At 38.6% G+C, this 19383-nt stretch overlaps 1 long non-coding RNA gene across 3 annotated transcripts in view; it reads left to right on the top strand.

Annotated features, from left to right (window-relative positions):
- Nucleotides 1-19383, top strand: part of LOC141421740 (uncharacterized) — a 156299-nt gene that overhangs the window by 126682 nt on the left and 10234 nt on the right. For all 3 annotated transcript variants that reach the window (XR_012446443.1, XR_012446444.1, XR_012446442.1), the window contains one exon: nucleotides 46-272. This is a non-coding gene — a long non-coding RNA (uncharacterized lncRNA). The remainder of the gene's footprint in view (nucleotides 1-45; nucleotides 273-19383) is intronic.

The following is a 19383-nucleotide window of genomic DNA, read 5'->3' as shown; positions in this document are numbered from 1 at the left end:
CATTTGAATTTTACTACCACTTAACTTTGCACTGTTTAATTGCAGCTCTGAATACTGATCACTGTAGCATGGAGGCTCACAATAGAACCACATGGCACCACAGAATCCTCTTATACTGTGCAGAGAGCAGAGTGTTATTCAGCAGAGGAAGAGCGATTCTGATTCTCACGGTCCTCTCGGTGGGCTGGGGACATTGTTTGCAATGAATAAATGGAACGCATGGCAACCCTGCAAGCACTCCATCTCAGTCACCTTGCTTCAGTGCCTCCATCGTGAGTAACCCAACAAAACATATTTTGTGAAGATGTTTCCTGCTCTCTCAGCTCCCCAAGCCATCTGGCAAGTCTTTGTCTATTGCGTTTGCAAATGGCGGGCTGGCTCATGAGCAATTGTCCTGGGAGAAAGTAACTGACAAGGATGAGGACTCCTAGATCCCTTGCAGTATTAAGTGACATAACGTATGTGAGAGTACCCAACACAGAGCCTGGCAGAGCAAGGAGTGGAATTAGTGGAGAGATGGATGGGCAGCATCTTTGAATCTTCATAACATTAAATGCCAGGATGAACAGTGTCTCACTGAACCGTGCAGACCTTCCCTGTAACAATACGTGTTCAAAGTTCCGTGGCAATTTTGATTTGTAGCGAGGTGACAGGGTTAAAACCTTAGCTCTATTGGCCTGTAATTCATGCCATTTCTACCCAGCTATATCTTCCTATACTAGAAAAAGAGTTACACCTGAAATCAGAGAATTTCTCCAATATCAAGAATGAAACTGATTTATGTCTTCCTAGTGTATTTCCTCAAAGTGAGTTTGGATTCCTCAGAGGACATAGAGTGTTTGCAGGGGGGTGAGATCTTTTACCATTTTTGAGAGAAAGTTGCTCTATGGTGCTTATGAGGTAAACTGATCACTCTGAATCCTCCCCATGTAACAGAAGAAGGCAACCACAGCCACCATTGGGTAGAAAGACAGCTTCCCTGGCTTAGTCTGTTATTAACTGGAGAAGGTGACAGATAGGTATATTTGTAGAAGAGCAAATTATATAGAGCACAAGTTCTGGCATTAGGAAAAACTCCATTTAAATGTTGGAAATCTTTGATTATTAGCTGCGATCTGAGCTGTCACCATATCTGAGTCTTTGTTCACTTGTATCTGTAATGTAGATGACATTACCAATGTCAGGGGGTAGTAAGATTAATGACTTAACTCCTGTGTAGAAGATGCTGTTTGGTGCTATGCCCAGCTCCCCTTTATGGAGTGAGCAGGTGCCTATTCTATAGTCCCTGTGACACCGGGCTTCCAATTCATAGCTCAGAGCTTGGTACTCTGCTGATGAGAACCACCTTTAGTAGGAATTTCTGGAATATTCTCTCTTCCTGGGTTTGGAGGTCTGCAGTAGCCTGCAGCTAACACTTAACTGTTGAGGGGTTTAAAAATGCCAGGCCTCTTGCTTAACGGCAAGATTGTGATGCCATACATACTTCAAAGCTCCTTGTAGGGGTGCACTGGGGCTAAACCAGCACTAAGCTTGCCCCTGGGCCTGCCCTTCCGCCTTGCTTACCTTGCAAAAATCCTCAGTCAATTAATAACTTCTGAATCCCTACCTCAAGTTCCGCATCTAAGCAACCCAACTGACAGCTTATAAAATGTCACTATGAGGTACTGCTGAAAAATGTTACTCCCTTCTCCTTCGTCCCCTTCTCCAGCTACTGTTTCTGAGTGCCAGGTTTGTTTTGCCTGTGTAAAAATTAAACTAATGGAAAGTTTTAAAAGATCTTTTAAAAATAAAGGTATGCAACAAATACTATGAAATTATTCACCCTACAAATAATAGATTTGTGACCAATATAAGGAACTACAAGAAAAAGAAAAACCAACAAAAAAATTGAAAGAATGGTCCATTGACTCAAAGAAGAGGAAACTGGAATAGCCAATACACACAGTAGGAAAAGATGAGATTTCAAACCCATTCTATATGCAAAATTAAAACATTTGATAATATCAATGCTGGCAAAAATTTGAAGCAACATGAGCTCTCTGGTGCAAATGTTTGTTAGCATCACCATTTGAGATAGCAACTGCTCAATACTTTGTAAGTTTGACGATATTCTTACTTTATAATTTATTAATTATATCTAAAGGGTGGTACTACCCATATCTGCACACATGCACAAGAATGTTCCTGGCAATACAACACTACATAATGTTTTGAAGTAAACACAGTAACAAAACTTAGAAACAGCCCTAACCTCTACTATCAGGAGAATGAGTAAAGCAATTGTAGTGCATTTGTGGAAAAATATCAGAGTGCTCAAAAAATGTATGAAGTAGGAATATATGTATATATAGATCTCAGGATGGAAAATCTGTAAAATATGATGTTTGAGGAAAGAATACAAGTTGCAGGAGACAATCAGTGATACCAGTAACTTACTTCTTCAATTCAAAAAAGTTCTATACATTTGTAAATGAATATTTATAAATGCCATAAAACTACAAATATATGCTTGAAGGTTGACACCAATCTTACAAAGTGGAAATGTTGCCAGAATCCTCAGGTGGGAGCTGGGAGAGACATGGGTTTCAAATATATGTGAAATGTTTTACTTCTTTAAAATGTTACAGTTCTGAAGCAAATAGAAGAACATGTTACAATGTACTGTAAGTGCTTGGTATTCTTTGAGCCTTTTCTCTGAAATATTTCATTAAAAATTAAAATGCGTTTTTTGAGATGTTTGAGAATAGAAGGCTAACAGTAATGTAGAGATATTTTAATACACTTGCTCACAGCACAGCTGACTTCCGGCTTTGCTCAGGTTCCTCATCTATTCATTATTGCCTCTCAAGTCTCACATGGTCTGTGGAACTTTCTGGATGATCACAGTCATCATTGATCAAATCCCTTATGAAAGCCACAGTAGTATTACTCCATTTGAACAATGGCACAATTATGATAAATTTTAAATTTACTTGTTCATTGTCAACTTTAGTCTGGTAAGTGTTTAAATAACTTCTAACATCCTTTTTTTTCTATCCTAGGGAATTTTATAACTGCTACACTTCTTATTAAATTATCTCCTAAGTACATTCCTGAACTTATTTGTTTCTTGGCAGTACTTGGAGTTGAATTCAGAGCCTTGCCCTTGCTAGCAGGTGCTTTGCCACTTGAGCCATACCCCCAGCCCTTTTTGTGTTGGTTACTTTTGACATAGGGTCTCAAGTTTTTTTATTCCTGTGTAGCTGGAATGACAAGCCTGTGCCACCCCATCCAACTTTTTATTGGTTGAGTGAGAGTCTCACAAACTTTTTGTTTGCACTGGTTTGGAGCTCTACCTCCTAAGTAGCATTCTTAAAGTTATAACTGATGATCAGCATAAATTTTACTCCAAAATTAATTTCTGGAAATTGTAATTGGTTAATTCAGCATTTTGAGTATCATGTATGGGTTGGTTCATGGAGAATACATGAAGAAAAAGACATGAGGCTTTTCTCTAAGGTCCACAGCTGTGTGTGTGTGTGTGTGTTTATATTCATTAAACTATCCAGGCAATGATTATTAAACATAAACTCTAAACCAGTTATGCCATTTGAAACTAGGGTTATAGTTTAAAAAGATCAGGTATATTTTTCTTCTATATATGGTTGATCTTGCTTTAAACTAAAAGGAGACCCTCAGAGTCCAACAAAAGACTTCCAGGCTATGTGCAGTACAAAAGACCATCTGGAAGTTTAGCTTATAAATTGAATTCATGTAATTTTCAGAATGTGAATAACACATAGGATTGTCATGTGTCATGAGCTTGCCCTAGAAAATCTGGGAAATGTAACTGTAGTGATTATGTATATGAGTTCCTCTGTTTACTTTTACTTTTTTCATTGAATCTTTTCAGTAAGATTCTCACCAGTATTGAATGGTAATTCAATAATAATTTTTGATAACTTTTCATCAAAGCTATATGCTTTTCATTTTAAGTATGATCCTCTAAACTATAGCATCAATGAACCCTTGACCTTTTAAGTAGCCTTCAGGTATTAACAGCTGATCCTTGAAGAAATCATGAGGACAACTGGAAATGTTTTTCTATTCCTGTACTATTAATGGGGAACCCAAGAATTAGAAAGCATTGACCAGGAACATCTGACTCAGACTTGAGCTTATTACATGCAAAGAAACTGCTCTGTATATATCAGAAAACAGGAGATAAAGCAGAGTTTCTTATCTTCAGATTTTTTTGGCATTTTGGGCCAAGTTATTCCTTGTTGCATGTTGGGGAGGGGTATCTTCAGCATAGTGAGATGTTGAGCACCAACCTGGCCATTGCCCAATTGATACTGGTACAACCTTCCAAAATGTGACAATCAGAAATGTCTCCAGATAATGCCCAAATGTCCCCTGGAGGACAAAACCGCCTTCTGGTTGCAAGCCTCTGTCTTAGAGCATTCCTAAACAAAATTTTGGTTTATTTTTTAAAAGGTCTATGCACAGGCAGTACCAATGCTCACCAAATCTAAGCATGGAGAAATATGGCAAATTCCTGCTTCAGCCAAGTAGATTAGGATCAGATAATGGGTTCTGGGTGATTCGGTTTGAGTAGAAGTGATGCCCATCACTTCTAGCCTAGTCAGTAACCCTCACTCCCCACCAGCTGATCCTCTTCTGTTCCCTTTCCATTCTGCAGCCAATTTAGAGAGCATTTTTTCTCCTTTTATCTTACAAAATAATGGATTTCATTATGACACTTTCACACGTTTATAATGTACTTTGATCCTATTCACTAACCCCCCATCACTGTCCCTTGTATCTATCTCCTCCTGCTCTGCCCTCTCCCACTCAAATAGTCCTTCATTTAGGTTCATGTCTTTTTGTAGGCTTATATCAAGGAGCAGTGGGACTGCTCTTACTGGGTAAGGTGAGGCCACTGAACACTGTGCCTTTTCCTTCCCACACATCCTTTAACTTTTCAGCTCACCCCAAGTCAAAGCCTCTTTCTCTCCACGGGCCTCTCATGGGTGTCCCTTCTCATACACTGTGGTCAAGTGTCTCAAGATGCACCGTGCTGTGATTGCTGCTTGTTTTCAAGGCACTGGCCCCACCCCACACAGAGTACCTCAGTCAATTAGGAGACCCTCTCTCAAGATGGTGCATTTCCACAGCTCTCTGAGGTGTGGGAAATGAAAGGTCATCTTGTCTGATGCTGGCCTGTCACACTGAGGAAGTCAAATCCCTGCATTGGGGTTAAGGTTTGTGGAAAGTGCGGTTTTTGTCCCACAGCTAGGTCTGCCAGTCTCTTGTGGAGGCTGCCTAGCTTACTGAGTGACAGGTTCTCTGACAAAGCTTCTGTTCTTGAAATATTTTCCCATTTTTTGTTCTTTTGTTCTATAGTCCTGTAAATTAATTCAGCTTATAACACCTCCACGGAGTTATTTATTTTGACTATAATATTTTTAATGTCTAAGATATTCATTATTATTGAGTGTTCCTTTCTAGTGACAGGGTGTTCTTGTATAGTCTATGATCTCTTTCCAAGATAGTCTATTACAGTCCCGCAGGTCAGTGTTTAGACTTTCAATTAAGTCCCTGTTTAAAATCATCTTACTCACCTAGCTATGTCTGATTGCGTCCTCTTTGGTTCACTTCTAAACTTCTGGTCTTCCTTAGTAGGGATCCTGTAGGTCCCATTATCCTAAATTTGGTCTTTACATCACTTTTTCTGTTTTTAGAGCAGAATTAATTACTTTGTCCTTTCATCATTACTGATACTTCTAAATATTGACACTAAGGAATTATGCAGGCCAAATTGGCTCACTTCTTGGTGATATTTTCATCTTTTGTAATATTTCATCTATAGGCATTTAGGTTGAAACCTTCTTTAATCTCTTGAGGTAGACACTAACTCTTCCATTCAGCTTCACTCTGCTAGAAATTAGCTGAAGTTGCTGATTTGCTGTGGTTTCTTGATTAAGTTGTCTTGTCCTTTCTTTGCTTTCATTTTGGATGGATTTGTGAAGAATATTCATATTTTTAACTTGAAGTCCCTTCAGGAATGCAATTCCTTTGACTTACTTTGTAATGTAAAGGAAGTAATACAAACAGGTTTTTGATGATTAGTATGTGCTTTAGTTTCTTTACCTCCTGACCTTTCCTTTTTAATCAACCTTGAGGACATAACTGTTTTGTCTATAACTGTTTTAACCATCTTGAGTAAATAAGACTTTCATACTATATACTGAACCAAGGAAACTTCTTGGGCACAGGTGTGCAATGTCACCGGGCTCTTCTCTCAGAAGGAAGAGCCTCAGCTTACTTTTTTATTCTGCTCTCCCTGTCTTGATATTTATAATATTTTTAAGCAGTGTCTAATTTGTCCTGAGTCCTTCAAGTTATGAAATACGTCCTTCTTTGAAGTGTGAGCAACCTGATATTTAAATACAGCATGTAAGATTATGCCATGTCAGGACTATTCAGCTTAGTTTTCCCTTTTATAAAATTCCTTCTAGTTACTGTGCACCTGCTCTTGGCTCAATACCAAAGATGGGTAGCTCACTTAGCAATTCTCTTTCTCTCTGTACTTACCTCATTAACAGAAATATCGTACTTATCTTTCTTCTTATCTTTGCCAATTCTGTTTTATATGAAAATTTTGGCAAATTATATGCTGCAAAAATATTTACTTTTACTCTAAAGGATATTAACAACATGAAACCCTAGAAAATATAATTACCTCTAATCTCTTTCTTGAGAAATTATTTTTCCTAACCTGTTGACGTATTTATTTTTCATCTTTTTGTGTACACACATAGTACAATGACAATGATGGTAGCTGATTTATTTTGTGCTTATAATGTGCTAGGGATGCACTAAGTACCTTACGTGAGTTTTTGCACTGTGTAGACAAGTACAATTTGAGCGAAATGGTTATGTTGCATGTATTAATGTTAAGATTACAAGGAGCACCTAGGTTTTGCTTGTTTCACTTTATAACATCAGTACTTGCAAAACAGAAAACTTTAAACAAAACATAATAACTGCATGGATGGATAATGATGATAGGTCATTTCATTTTTTTTTTGCAAAGAGTGCCAAGATATGCAATCTTGGGTAAGTCACTTTTCTCCTTAAAATTTCAGCTTTATCTTTTGTAAAATACATATAGTATAATATCTGCTTTGCCTGCCTTATGAGATTATATGGGTCAGCAAAACAACAAATTGCTACTATCAAAATTCTACTGTTTTAGACTTTCTCACTCATTTTTTTTTGCACTTTCTTTTTTTTTTACCAAACCAATAAAGTGAGTGCAGAACTGTTTTCTAGATGAAGAAACCGAGGCTTAAGGATGTTATGTAGCTTCCCTGGGGTCACATAGGAGCAGGTGCTCAGTAGAGGAGACCCCAGAGCTCTGCCCACTATGCAGCGCTTCTTGAACTCCATGGAGTTCTGAACAGGGGAGAGCTGCTCCCCTCAAAGGACCTGGATGAGCAGCAAACATTTGTTCCTCTGATTTCCAGGATGAACTTTCAAAAATAATAGCTGTTCAGAGGACCTTTCCTTGCTTGTTCATGCTGTTTGATTCGGGAATATGTGTTATTCATTCCAAGAGTTCTGACACTCCATTTAAGCAGCATGAATATATTAAAGCGTATCGGTTGACAGTGAATATTTGCAACTGTTAGGAGGCTGAAGAAAGGAAAGAAAAACTTTTCACTTTTGCCTGGACTCCATGAATTTAGCCATGTCACAATCTCTACTTTCTTGGTTTCCCTTCAAGTCCATCATGAACTATGACCTAAGTGACAAATATGTGTGAGGATAAGAAGTGAAAAGTATTTGTGACACAGAGAAGTTTACTCCTCAACTTTCTGCTATGCTTGAAAAGTATAGTTTTTCTCTTGAAAACTTTTCCTTTTACTTTGTTGAGTCACAGCTGTGGCTTTGGTGATCGAAGTTTCCTTGTGAGAACATTGCCCTAGGCTGGATCTGGCCTTGCTTTGGCCAATGAAATGTGAGAAGTCACACAGACCATTTCTGAGCAGAAGCCTTAAGACCCACTGCATGATTCTGCAAGGGATGCTCCTTCAGCCCTTCCTAGAATGAAGAAGACACGGATCATAGCAATTGTCTAGTATGAAAGGCATGCAACATGGGTGAAACATAAACCTGTGTACTAATATGCTACTGAGATATGTTGGACTCATTTGTCATTGTTGCATGACTTCTACAATGCTGACTGATATAATGTGTTATATCCATGACCTCTTTTCACACAACCAGACAATGAACAATAACTTCTCATTACTACAGCGCTTAGAATACAGTACAGAATGCTTTGTACTATAGCAATGGTTCTTAGCCTGCCATACCCATTGGGACCATCTGAGAAAGTTCTTCCTATTTTGTTTAATATGGATTTTCAGGTTACATTCAGGATCAACTGAATTAGAATCATTGAATATAGGTCCTAGGCCTTGGTATCTTAAAAAGATATTTTTTGGGGGAGTGTACTCAAGTGATACTAATTGTGAGAACTATTGCTTTAGACAGAAAGATATCTGGATTCTTCCCTGATAAAGGCTGTCACTGAAAAAAACCCATCTATTTGACAGAAAAGTGCTGGCGTGGAAAACACCAGTGAAAAGGAAAAATAAAAGACTGAGACCACAGCTGAGAAAAGGAGTAAGTTCCTGCCCTTAGCCAGCTTCACAGTAAGAAGACACTGAGACATGTGGCACAGAGTAAGAATGGTGATGGATTTTAGGCAAGTAGGAAATAGTCTCTCACTTAACCATCATAGTGCAGGTAGGATTTACTCAGGGAATTAGAAGCATACAGAAGAAAATGTCCTATATTAGATATTATTTTAATATTGCTTTATGTTAAAGATAAATCATATAACTTTAGATAAAAGTGCGTGCCATGCGCTTCCAATATTCACAGAAGTGCTGGAGAAGGGATGAGTGACAACTGACAGTTTTTATAGATTTATTTTTTTGGAAATGGGTATAAATTGAAATAACTAGTTTATTGAGAGCAAGACACTAAGTTAGACATTTTGATATATATATGATATAAAATTCAACCAATCCCTATGAAAGTATAGTAATCAAGTTGGGGAGATAAGATAATTTCAGCAAATCAGTGTGTAGGACTTTTCTCATGAATAACTTATGTCCACCCACTGTCTGTCTGTCTATCCATCCATTTATCCATCTGTCCATCTATTGATCCATTGATCCATCTATCCATCCATTGATCAATCCAATCCAACATTTATTGAGCACATAATATTCACCAATTTGGTTTTTCAGTCACCATTTCTTGAAGGAATACCAGGTACTAATATCAATTTTTTAAAGTCCCAAATATATGCTTATCTCATGAGATTCTGTGAGAATCAAATAAGCTAATGAAAAGGCTATATGTGGGCTTTGACACACTATTAAGACATGAGGGATTATTATTATTCAATATTTAATATCTCTGCTTTGTAATTCAAGGTTCTGGTATTTTTCAACCCATTGACAGGCATAAATATTTCCCAAGACTTCCCGGCCTGCAATTAAGAAACTGGAAACACTCATAAATATACAAGTTAACTAATTAGTCTCTAATTAGCTAGCAGTTTGAGTATTGTAATCACCCTAAGATATATTGGTTAATGTCATGGAATGGAAAGAAGAGTTTAACTGTATTATATTATGTCAAAATTTGCATAAAGATGTCATTAAAATATTTAATGGGAGCTGCCAGTCTGAGCCATGACCAGCTAACCAGTCAATGACATTTATGAACTTTTGCTTCTCATTGGAAGTTTGGACAAATAATTAACAGGTGATCCTTTAACTCAGTTGAAGAAAACAGGAATATTGTTTGATCTTTTGGTTTTTGAGATGTGGTCTTGCCATGCAGCCCAGGCTGGCCTGAAACTCCTGATCCTTCTGCTTCAGCTTCCTGTGTACTAGGATGATAGGCATGAGTAACCACACCTGGCAAGCTGGAAAAATTTAAATACCTATAATATTGCCAGATTTTTATTGTTTACTCAACAATGAAATATAGCCTTATTAGCAAGTCTGTCATTTGAAGAGATTCCCATAGCGATGTAAAGATGCTAGCCTGGGATTATTCAGATGGATCTTTGGTTGACAGACATAACACATGAGTGTAAAACTCTTCATTTTGAGAGCTTTGGTGCTGGAATAGTACCAAAAATGAGATAATATTTTGGATATCATTTTTACTTTTACTCTGTTATGATAAATTTGGAAATTTTTACCTTTGTTTTTAATCCACAGTCTCTGTTGCTTCCCAAATAATACCAGGGAATGTCTTAAAGATAAATAATAGTTTCCATATATACTTACATTTAACTAAACACGCACACACACACACACACACACACACACACACACATTCTTGTAGGAGACTTAGTTTTCTCCCTTTTGAACTCACATGCTTCCTGGTTCACTCCTCTCTGGTAACATTTCTAGATTTCAGAATGAAACATTTATATCCTAGGTTACAACTCAATGATCCTTTGATTTCAGTTTTTATTGTTCCATGAAGCTGGAATAATCACAGACTTACTGTAACTGCTCCTGAAGGCAAATCTTGCCCCTGTTTATTCACTGTTAAGTAACAGTAGAGTGATTGCATGAGGACCCTGGTTTCTAAAATAGCTGTGCCACTGTGTTGCTTCTTTCTTTTTTCCAGCATCTAGTTCTTAGGTTTTCACATTTGGACATTTGGCTTATGATAACATGTACCCATGCTAACCAATGTAAACACCAAGGTAAGAATATATTAATTTTAAATGAAAGGAAACAATGTCACCACAGCATAAAATTCTTGAGTCTGAAGGTGAATGTGCTTCTTGCTTGATACAGTGAGACAAATGAATGAGGGGGAAGGTTCTTTAATGCACTTAGAGTATCTTAATGGCTCTTGTTATCAAGGTACATACATTGGGTATTTAACCATTTGATCAAAAGTCCCTTCCTTCCAACAGAGTTGGAAATTATTAGTCACTGCTATTGGTTCTTTGTCACCTTTGTTTACACTGTGCTGATGGTGGCAAAGAAAATCAAGATAGGACAGCATTGAATGACTTCAGGAACTCACTCCTTATTAAGCTGTTAGAACTTCAGGCATTCTCACTTCCAACTAGGCAGTTAATATTTTGCTTATTATTGGTCTTTGAACTAACCTTGGACTTCTCAGCTCTACCCTTGGTTCTCTATAAGACCAAGCAATTTTAGTCATTCTTTCTGGTGCTGATTTCAGCCATGAGAGCCAAATTTCCTTAAAATAGCCCAGAATAACATCTAGAATCTACCTTGTGGGAAGAGGCCAGTTTTCATTGCCTTTCCTTTTCCAAGCTTGTCCTTACATGAGACCCATCTGTTTTATGATTTTATCAGCATATAATAGTTGTGCAGGGGGATACATTGTGATATTTACATATGTGCTTACAATATATTTTAGTTAGATTTACCCCTTCCATCATTCTCCCTCTTCCCCCCTTACTTCCTTCTTATAATAATTTCAATAGGTTTCATTCTTCTATTTTCATAGATGGATACAAAACATATCCACCATATATACTCTCATTTCCCCTTTCCTTGTGCCCACCTCCTTTCCACTGGTATCTACCCTGGAAAGGATTTATTTTTTCTCCTGCCCTTCATTTTTTAAAATTAAGTGTATTGATAGTCCAAAGGGGTTTCGCCTTAGTACTTCAGGTCTGTATATATTGTGGTTTTATCAAATTAATCCTCTCCATTCCATTACTTACTTATTCTCTATCACCATGCTCCCCTAATATTCAACAGCCTACTGTATGCTACATTATATTATATTCATATGTAGATGGGTTGTTTCAATATTTCTCATTCTGTAACATTTTCTTTCTCTCTACTACCTCCCATAGTCCCCCCTCAGACATACTCACTAATACAATTTTGTTCTGTCACTATATATATATATATATATATACACACACATATATATAATCATATATGTTTCTCTATATACATTTAACTTATAGGTCTAGCTTCCACATATGAGAGAAAACATGCAACCTTTGATTTTTTTGAGTTTAGCTTACTTTGTTTAACATGAAGTTCTCAAGTTCTGTCCATTTACCTGCAAACAACATAATTTTATTCTCCTGTATGACTGAATAAAGCTACATTGTGTATATATACCACATTTTCTTAATCTATTCATCAGTTGTGGGGCATCTGGGTTGGTACTTGTATTTTTAGCTTTTTGAGGGGCTTCCATAATGCATTCCATAGTGATTGCACTAATCTACGTTCCCACCAACAATGTAGAAGTGTTTCTTTTCTCCCACATCCTCACCAGCATCTGTTGTTGTGTTATTGATGATAGCCATTCTGACTGGAGTGAGGTGGAATCCACAAGATTGCTGTAAGCGATCTTTTCCTTTAAGGTACTGTTAGAGCTTGCATATGAAGTGTCCCCTAAAAGGCTCATGTTCTGAAGGCTTGGGCCCTAGCTGGGGATCCAGTCATTGAGAGGTGATTTGGGTCATGAAGGCTCTGATTTCATGGAAGGGTTAATTCATTTGGTGGACTCATAATTTAGTGGCATTATTTGAAGGTGGTGGACATGTTTAGAGGAGGGCCGAGTTAGAAGAAGTGCATCACTGAGGGCATGCCTTTGGGGATCCCTGTCCCCTTCCCTGTCCTTTCCTCTGATTCCTGGTGGAGATGAGGTTGGCACCCTTCACTGCTTCATGATCCTTATGCCATTCTGCCCTACCTCAGGCCTGAAGCAATGGATTCAGCCAGCATCGGACTGAAACCTCTGAAACTGTGAGGCAAAAATAAATCTGTTATGATTTGAACGTGAGATGGTCCCCTTAGGCTCATGTGTTTGAATGCTTGGTGCCCAGTTAGTGACACTATTTTGGTAGGTGTAGAAAGAAAATTTAGATAGAGGAAATACGTCACGGGGGGACTCCCTGGTCTCTTCCTCTGCCTGCTGTCTGTTTGCCATGAGGTGAGTAACCTCTGCCATAAGGTCCCTCTGCCATGATGTTCTGTCCACCATGGGCCCAGAATCAATTGAGCCAGGGACTATGGAGTGAAACTTTTGAAACCATGAGCCAAAATAAATAATTTCTCCCCTCCCCTTAAGTTGTTTGTTGTCAGATATTCTGTCACAGTGAGGAGAAAAGCTAACTAGTATTTTTTCATAGTAACAAGAAAGTGAGTAATACAGATACAGTCACACCTTTGATTTTCACAAAGCTAAGAGATCATTTAACTAGATTATCAAGATTGGGTTCCTTCTGGTTTTGCCCTCCGAGTTGGTTCAGTTTGGTGGAATGCAGGCTCAGAAGCTGCTCTCACGCATTGCATGCTGATTTTACTTAGCTATACCTCAGTATCCAGGCTGTAGTGTTGCCTTTATGCCAATTTGGTAATTAGAATAACACCCTTTGGGCATAGTCCTTTGCAGTTTACAAAATGTTTTCATGCTCGTTTTCTCATTTCCTGTCAGCAGACTCCTGAGGTGGAGGTTATTGTGGAGTAAGTAAATGCCTCATTTTGGCAATTTTCTAGATCTCCCCCTTATATCTGTGCCTCTGTGGCTTGACTGAGGAAATCAGTGCAATGACAGAGACCACACAGTATCTCTACACAAGGAGGTTGATGAAAGGCAAAACAAGCATGAAAATAAAATCATTGATAGCAGGAGTATAATTTGCAGAAGAAAGCAAGCTGAGTATGGGGCAGGACCTTGCATGTTGCATCAACCTCAGAAAAAACCTCTCTTGGCTAAAGTCATGGAGTTAGAACCTTTGCTGAGGGGCTGCTCAAGTGAGATTTTGGACACACAATGACCTTGTCCAGTGAGCTACTGGCCTGTTACTATGCTTTATGGGCCCCAGAAGATGCTCAAAAGATGAGTTTTTCTTTAACTGTCCAAGTCTGGCATTGATGGTGGCTGCTGTGAGACAAGCCTGGGCCTTAGGGGCTGTGTAGACTTTCTCCCTGGTTTAAATCACTTGCCAACACAGTTGAGTCCTCATCAGGGCTGTGGCATCCTTTCTTTCCCACCGCTTCTTCTTCTGTAGGTGGCATCTCTCCCAGTGCAGGTCCCCAGCTCAGCTGTTACCAACTGACAACAGCTTTGGGAATGAGTGTTCAGAGAACTCAGCTGCCTACTAAAGGCAGCCAATACTCGATCCATTTCTGAAGATCTGTATGACTGGCTTGTCTGTTTGCTTCAACTCTTCCTAATTTGCAAACATACTACTTTAAAAAATGTTAACAAACAACCTCCCTGGTCACACCATGTTCCTGTTCGCACATTTTCAGTCACTATCCATCATCTTTAGGTGCCAGTCCCAGGGTCCGAGGCATGGAATATGGGCCTTTCATGATGTAGCAATAAGTGTCCATAGCACACGGTCTGAGAATGTCTTGGTAACTGCCACTCCTCGTTCATTATATTTAGTGCTGTTGTGCATGAGTCTGCCCTGATGTCTGACTTCAGTCCTTTTGAGCATGAGGTCCATGTCTGCTTGTCCGATGGAATCTGATACTTCTCCCAGCACCAGTCAGAGCTTCTGATTCAGAGAAGATAGTGAATTTTTGCTGCATGCTTAAAAAAATGAGTAAGTTCACAAGAACACAAGTGACATTTTTGCCAAGTAGTAGCTCCAGTACTGAATGATTGCTTTTCTTTACATGTCTTTTATTTAGAAAATATTTATTGAAAGCAGAAAATTATGAAGGGCCAGTAAAAGAAAAGTATGATGTACCCATTATTCAACACTGAACCATTGGTAATTCATTTTAAAATATCTGCTCCAAATCTTTAGCAAAATAAATAAAACACCCCAAATAATGATTTTCTGTTCTTCATCCCATTACTGTTTTTCAGAGCTAGGTACTATTCTGAATCTTCTGTGTGTGTATTTTATGTTTTATTTTAATTTTATATGCAAATATATGCATCCATCCTACAATGCAGGAGTCTATGACTATGGCCCAGGGGGTAAATCCAGTCTGGTGGCTTATTTTTGTAAGGTTTACAAGCCAAGGATGGTTTTTACAATTTAAAGTGTTGTAAAAAAACAAAAAACCCAAACCAAACAAAGTATGTCAAAGAGCATATGTGGACCACAAAGCCTAGTATATTTACTATTTATTCTTTACAGAAAAAGCTTGCCAACCCCTGATGTAATAATATGGGTTTGTGTTAAGCTATAAAATGGTATCATATCTTACAATCATTCTGAAATTTGCTTTGACTTTCAGCCCTATATTTCTTGAATTCTGTCCTTATATATTTATGCACCTGCTTTATTCGTTTTAACGACTGCATAGTGTTCCATCAGATTAATATAGCACGTTTTAAAAAAATTCATCCCCCAAATGGATGGGCAGTTAGGGTATTTCTATATTTTCAGTATGGAAAAAACTGGAAGAAGCATTAGTGCAACTCGTGTACATGGGAGTTTTTCAAGGGATACATTCCTGGAAGTGGAATCATTGGTTTACAGAGAGTCTGCATTCTTAATATTATGGACAACACCAAACAACACTTGGCAGCAGTTTTAAATATGTCAACAGCTATTTTGAGATAAATTCCCAGCGAGCTTCCCATTGTCCCAGGAAATAGGAAAGAAAACCCCTGCTGTAATGGCCTTCAGCTTCCCCCTGCCTCTACAAAACAGACAGAACATTGTAAGAACCTTTGGAAGAGCTATAATCAAATGAGAGTGTGCTGTAGCTTTAAAGAGGTTGCTTGCACAGATGTCAGGAAGGTCTCCCACAGGCTTCAATAGAGATGACAGAGGCAGAAGGCCCCCTATGAGGGACTTTGTCAAGAGAAGGCTGCATGGCTCTCCACTTCAAAACAACGTCTAGTGGCAGGTGTTCTGCTCTGTGGCAGCCTGGCCCACAGTGTACTTTCTCCAGGTGCTCTCAGAGAACCCTGTGGCCAAGGACCACTTCCTTTTGTGTCCACAGCTCCAGGAACAAAGACAGACAGAAAAGATCCTTGAAACCCAATGTGATTTCACTGAAGAATTTATTGAGCATTTACTGTAAAACTTGCTCTGAGTCATAGGCTTGGGCCAAGTCAAAGGAACGGAAATCACAAGAAAGATAAATGAATGAAGTAAGATCCTGACTTCGAGTTGCTTGTGGACTCATTACTGACCAGCATGAGAACCAATAAGTGTTTATCTTTTTTGGGATCTCCCTGATTTCTGTGGTGCAGGATATCATTGCACATGCTCTAAACACAGTGTGGAATGAATCCACATGACTGAATCAAGGCTGTATGTCCTTTGGGCATATTCCTTGGGTTCTGTGAATATTTTATGTGCAAAATGAAGGGATTTTTTGGTGGGTTTCATTATGCTGTCTTCATATGTATATGTTTAGCATATTTCCATCCTATTCACCCCTCAGTATTCTTTGCTTTTTTCCTTCCCCCTCCTGCCAGTCCTCCCAGGTGGTCACCCACATACATTCAAGTCCCATTATTATAGTATAATGGAGTAGTAGATGAACTTGTTCAAGGTACACTGTTCACATGTATGGGATTATCACAATGAAATCCCCTTGTATTATTAATATATGGTAATTCAAAAATAAAATAAAAAACAGAATGAAAGGATTGAAGAAATTGATTTTCCATGCTAAACATATCCACTTTTTATTCTGCACCTACCTCTGCCATATAGTGGGGTCCATCATGTCTCCCTGGACTATTGCAACAGACTCTGATTGTTTCTCTAGCTCCAGTCTCTGTAGGGCCACCAAAGGCGTGTTTCTTGCAAGTGGAACTGAACTTGTAAGAAGCTCAATGTCTCCAGCTAAAGTCGTGACTCTGAGAATGTAGTTTTTATCACTTCCTTCTGGATTCTCCAGACTCAAGTCAAGTGCTTCTCAAACGCCTGGGCTGTGTGTGGTTCCTAAAAAATACTATGCTGTTCGTACTTTCCTGCTTCTTCTCACACTCACATTGTAAGGAATTTAAGATCTGATCAAAGACTATCTTATATGCATTGTTATAACATAAGCATCTAGTGACTGATATATATATATACATATATATAAATTTTACATATATATGTAAGTAATATATATGTGCAAGTTTTTATAATATGCAATTTATCTGTAAGTAATATATAACAGTTATATTATATATATTTACATTAACAAAGCCATGAAAGACTGACTATAATTACTAATTGCTTGTGTAGTTTGGCTTTCTTCAGAGCTTGGACTAGGCACTTACTTGCTAAATGAAGCTTCTGTTTGGATGGTAGCACCTTAGGTTAAAAGCTGATCTATCCTCCCAAATGAACCTTTCATTAGCAGGGGTTTGAGGAGAGATAGAGCTATGTGTGGAGCTGGTGGGAGGACTTTGATGCAGAGAAAGGGTCAAACAGGGACTACAGGGTGAGTACCAGCAATGACTTTTATAATGTGACTTTGGCTTCTGGGGTAGGTAAGAGGAAGAACAAAATCAGGCATCTTGAATATTATTCCTAAACCCTAGCCTAAATTTGTTGAGCATGGAATTGTTAGAGGTTCCACCCTAGATACCAGACTTCTTCACTTTAAATGCTAAAAGTGGGTAGTGTTGGAGGAGAAATGGCCTAGAAATCATGAACTGTAAGTGCCGAGCTCACAGATACTAGGGACTGTCTTGTGATCATGCACCCACCACCTCTCTTTGATTCTCAGCCCAGTCATCTAGTTAAAGGGGCAGGAATAGGTCAGAACTGAAATAAGTATTTGCTCCTTTAACCCATCTTCTTGGCAGACATCACTAATTGTTGTTGGTCTTATCCTATGGAATACTTCCAAGAAGCAATTACCAGTTGATTAGAGGTGGCTCCTGAAATGATCTTATCCAAGACTCCTTGTGTCTCTGTGACCCTATGAATCTCATGAAAATAAGGGACGCCAAAGTTGCTGTGATTGTCTTTACTTCTGCTTTGCTGGCACGATGAACCCTCCCCAAATTTTCTCTCAAGTTCCACACCAGAGTGACAGAGCGAAAGTGCTCGGAATGGTCTTTGCAATCAGGCAACATATCATGTCTGGCTCCCAGTTAGCATACAATGCTGATAGCTAATTCATAAATGTTCCCAACGTGTAGCAGTGGTTAAAACACCAAATAACAACACAACACAAAACCAACACTCAACTAACCATCCATCCAAACACCCAACCAAACAAACAACAAACCAAGTAAATCGCAAAGTACAAAAATGTAGATCACAGTCCTTCAAAAAGAAATGCTCAGAAAAATTGACATTTTAACATGAAGGAAATGAGACCTTGTATATGGCAGGTTTTACAAGTAGTAAGAGGAAGTAACCCAAGTGCTCATTATAATTTTATTTCTCTTAAGCTTCTGCATCTGGTATGTATCCCATCACCTATTCTAGGAAATGTTTATGCATTGTGAGGCTGAAAAGAATAGAGGCAATAGAGAACAGGCTAATATTTTTATTTAGACTCAACCCTCCCAAAGCAGTTACTGCTTGTCAGAAGAGCACTAGTCAATTTCCTAGCACTTTCCAAATAATTGACTCCTGTAATATCCTGACAAAGAAGGCAAAGTGAAGAGTGTGTGTATTAGAGAAAACCAGTTCTCCATTTACTGAAGGAAATTGTTAGAGCTCACTATGGACTGTGGGAATGCACGTATGGAGAAGACAAAAGTCCTGTGGTCACTGTCTAGAGGGGAGAAGGAGAGTAGAAATGCCACTGGTTCACTGGTATGGACCCTGTGTTGAGTAACATCTGGCAGGATGAGTTAGAAATCCTCTCACACCAGCTGTTAAGTCTTTTCAATATTCTACCTGCAGACAAGCCAGCAGCGATAACCTAACAGTGTGGCAAGAGGTAAGGGCAGTGTGTTTTGGGAGCGGAATGAGCAATTCAGGCAAGATTTCTAGAGGAAATGATGCAGAGGAGGGTTATGGAGAAGGGAAGTGATTTATCAGTTTGCCAAGGAGATAAGGACATTCTGAGAAAATACAGTGGGATGCACTAAGGCTGTGTGTAGGATCTTATAGCACTTTTAGTTAACCACATGTAGTTTACAGTGGCTATATTATAAGGTAATTTTTTTCCTGTTAATAAGTCACCGGCAGGAGCCATGCCTCTTTTTCTGCATGGCCACCTCATGCCATGCCTTGAATATAATTGCTTTGGACTAAATCTTTTTGAATGAACAATTGAATGAATGAGGAGATGGTGGGAGATGCAGCCAGGGAAGATGGTGGGAGATGCACCAGACCCGGTGATGAAGGTACCATTTTCCTTTTAAAGAGCTTGTTTTATACTTTACCCTGAAGGTAATGAGGACATGGTG

This window comes from Castor canadensis, chromosome 3, assembly GCF_047511655.1.
Source record: "Castor canadensis chromosome 3, mCasCan1.hap1v2, whole genome shotgun sequence".
In the NCBI taxonomy this organism is placed as follows: Eukaryota; Metazoa; Chordata; class Mammalia; order Rodentia; family Castoridae; genus Castor; species Castor canadensis.
This window is presented reverse-complemented; position numbering and strand designations above follow the sequence as displayed.